Below are 3,983 nucleotides of genomic sequence, written 5' to 3' on the forward strand. Positions count from 1 at the left end.
AGAGATTCAATTTAATCTAACGCAAGTAGTGGTGTTCAACCTTAGTTCGTTACAATTTGAAGGATCCAAGGCAAAGAATTAAAAGATATTGAAATATTTGAAGAATTTGAGTAATATGAACGAACCGACGAAACCACAGTCGAAAAAAAAATGAATCTAAAGTGACCGGTGAATCGGAGGAAAAAGAAATGGAAAAATTCCTGGAAGAACACTATGAATCTGGAAAACTGGACGAATTTAATTAATTCGACAAACCGTAGATTGTGATCGACCGCTCTGGAGACAAGATTTTCCAGCAAAGCGTTTCTACGGAACGTATCGCGATAGGAGATCAGAAAAATTCAATCGAAATCGAGGCCGTCTGCCATAATGGGACCAAGTGATCTCAGACCAAAATAATACTTCTTCTTCACTCTTCAGTTGATTTTTGACCAAAAGCAACTACGGGATTTTGTTAGAAGGCCAAAAACTACCCTTTTTGGCCATCGGGACTGTCTTTGTCTCCGCAATTAACATCTCCTTGGTTGGTAGCTATAACAAATGGCAATGTCACGCTTCCTCTTCTGGTATAAAAATTGCATATGCATGAGTGGAGCTTCTCGAACATTTTCTAACCAACCGTCATCCTTTGCATTATTCAGCTTCTTACTAAAAATAGTACCCACCTCCTTATCGCAACACGGACTTCCTACGCCGTTATCGATTATTATCAAACCCCGAAATTTACGATGGCCTCTTTTACTTTTTCAATACTTACAACAAAAAAAAACTTTATCGCTTGGCGCGTGGCCCATTTTTTGGTTCATTAATAATTAAGTTAATCAAGGCGACAGATGTTTTTTTTTATTATTCGTTTGCGTAACTGCAATAAATTATTAATTGGTTTCTATTTTTACCTGTTTTTATAATCAAACGTGTGAAACAAAGGCAAATATTTAGTATTGAGAAACTGATTACGGAAATACGGTTTAATGAGGTAGTCGTTACGTGGACGCGGTAGATCGAATTGCGAACTACGTGTAAAGTGCTTAAAATGTGAAACTTTCCACCATACGTAAGTACACTGCTATAGTTTCGTGAGGAAATCAAGAACAATAATTATTACAAAAGTAACATACCAAAATTCCGATAACTCTTGAGATCCGAAATTCAGATCGATAAAGTTGGCACCCTCACTTTCCCCAAATCAAGTAAAAATATGCCCTGCTTAGTTCCGCCGTAAAACCGGAAACAATGAAAATCTAATTTGGGTACAAATTAGTCTTTAATTAGTCGTAAATTATAGCCATATTTCTACTTCATTTAGGCAAAGTGGAGGTGCCAACTTTATCGACCTCGGAAATTCATGTGTCAGTTAAACTTGTCTGCGAGAGAATATGGTAACATGAAACAGGGGCGCCTTTGGTCTTTTGGCTTTTCTTTAAATTTACTCTCGGACAAAATTGTGGAAACGTTGAGACATGGTAGAAACGGTTGTTAGGACAATTCGCACCCGAATAATTCGCTCTCGGACAATTCGCACCCGGAAACCATCTGCACTTCCAAAATCAGTGCTCGGTTTAGCTAATCTTACCTTGTCATCGTTGATCCAGATCCTGGCATTGCACGTTAAACTCAGAGCCGATGGATCCTTCTTTTCTCTTCTCGCTCGACACAGCCATGATGAGCAGTTTTGGAGTTTAAGGTTCTTAGCAAAGAGGTACATGTATCCTTCATAGATTATGTATCTCTTTCCCCTTTTCGTTGTACCGAACTCCATTGTTACGCGCCCCGTATAGTTTGCACCGCCTAAATCTCATATCCATTATCAACTTTTTGTAACAAATCAAATTTCAACTTTTAGCCTCAGGGACAAGTCCATTTTTGATGATATTTTCTTTGATTTTGGCATTTTAATGTGGCACTTAAATATTTATGTTGGTTAAACAATAGCCATACAATTTGTAGAGGAATAATTTTTTTAATAGTATATTTATGAGGCAAGAATTCGTACGTACAATCCTATGTACCTTTTTAAATGGAATGGACCATATCAAAGCAGTAGATATTTTAGGTCACTTTAATAGGATCCATATCACTCTACATCTGGAATTTAGTACTTATTTTATTGTAATCTCCGTATTAAACATGAGAACACTTGCTAAAGGTACCATGAATGAAAATGTATTTTAAAAAAATACAAAAAAAGGTAAAAAGACACTCATCCGTGATGTAAATTGTCCATGCACTCATGTTCACAAGTAGACGGATGCTGCTAAACGCTGGTATCGGTCTATCAGCAAAACTGTCACCTGACATTTCTTAAACCTATAATTGTACCAATTCACAATCAAGGTTTTTTTCATTTGGAAACCTTTTAGCACAAATAATACTGCAATAGGAATATGAAAGTCTAAATAAAATGTTAACAATTATTATTTGTTAATAGCTGCAAGTTAAGTTTCCTAGTTCTCTAACCTTCGATGTCGTCCATTTAAAGGACACATAACGAAATACGTATGTATTGTCTTAAAAGAATCTCAAGTAAATTATAATCATATTTGAACGTAAAACAAATAGATTCTTGAGAATTTCCGTAAAATTAAAGAGATAAGAACTGTAAAGTAACGAAAAAAGCAAAAAATGTTGATAAATATCGTGAAAAAAATTGATCTTGCTATAAATTATATGGCTATTATTTAAATAATATACTGAAATTGTGAAGATCCATGACTCTCAATGGGGTGCTTAAGAAGCTTCGGCGAAATAACACCAAAATCTACCCATTTATTATTATAACAATTTTTATGGAGAGATTTTGGTGTTATTTCTCCGAAGCTAAATAATATACGGTGGTGCATTAGAAACGATACATAGCTATTTATGTAAATTAAAATAATTTTCAAAAAACGTTTTGGCACGTCAAATTGATCATGGAAGGAAACAGTGTCTAAAATAAAACTTGCTCACTAATGTCTTTGTCTCGCATCGCTGACAGTGCAACCCTTAAAATCTTAAATGATGCATCGTTGGTAAGGTCGCCCATCTCTGAATTCGGATATGTAATTTTTTTGGTTTAGTTGTTTCATTTCCAGCGCATTCGACGTTGCAGGTACAAGTTTTCTCTTTTTTATACCATTTGCAACTGCATAATTTTGACGCACGATCGCATTAGTTTCAATTACATAGTGATCGGCCGGAAATTTTTCCAATGGCATAAACAACAGCGCGTCCTCAACTTACTTTTAAAATATTTCGAAAATATCAAATCTAAAAAATTATAGTCTCGCCAAATTCAGAGAAGGAAAGCCTTTCCAATGATGTCCTATCTTCCTTGTTGCACAATTACCAATGCTAAGGGTTTTGCTTTAGTACTAGGTATGCCATACAAAAATTAAAAAGGAAGTATATAGGTACTTAATAATTACAAACATTTAAAAGAAAAAATCATCAACATCCACCTATTCCTAAAACGTTTCAAGATTTTTAAAAGCTTTACTGTTTTGATTAACAATCTCTTAAAAAATTGCCAGAATTTTTCCATGTATCTCTTCAAACTATAAAATAAATAACAGTAAGAAAATCAAAAAGAAACTTTTTTAAGTTCATTCACTACCATAGTTGTAGCAAAGATAACGCAAAAAAATAAGCAGTTAGTGTAATTTTACTCAGTCACCAATAATCAACATATAGCCATATGTGGTCAAAGAAACGTAAAACTGGTTCTAAGAAAACTGGAAACTTACCTTTTCTGAACACCACCACAACACTAACACCAGAAATAAAATTTTTTAAAATTAAAAAAAAGTATACACAAAATCAAAACCCGTACTCAAATAAATTTTAAAATACCACTCTGTCAAACGTTCAAGAATGAAGACACTATACAGGCGTTAAAGTTCTAATTAGTTATGGTCATACGTTCTTAAACCTGATTTTTCGGACCTAATTACTTTTACCTTGTAATAAACCCTATTCATCTTCCAGAAATAATAGAAAGGATG

The sequence above is a fragment of the Photinus pyralis genome, unplaced genomic scaffold (genome assembly GCF_008802855.1).
Source record: "Photinus pyralis isolate 1611_PpyrPB1 unplaced genomic scaffold, Ppyr1.3 Ppyr1.4_LG6, whole genome shotgun sequence".
In the NCBI taxonomy this organism is placed as follows: domain Eukaryota; kingdom Metazoa; phylum Arthropoda; class Insecta; order Coleoptera; family Lampyridae; genus Photinus; species Photinus pyralis.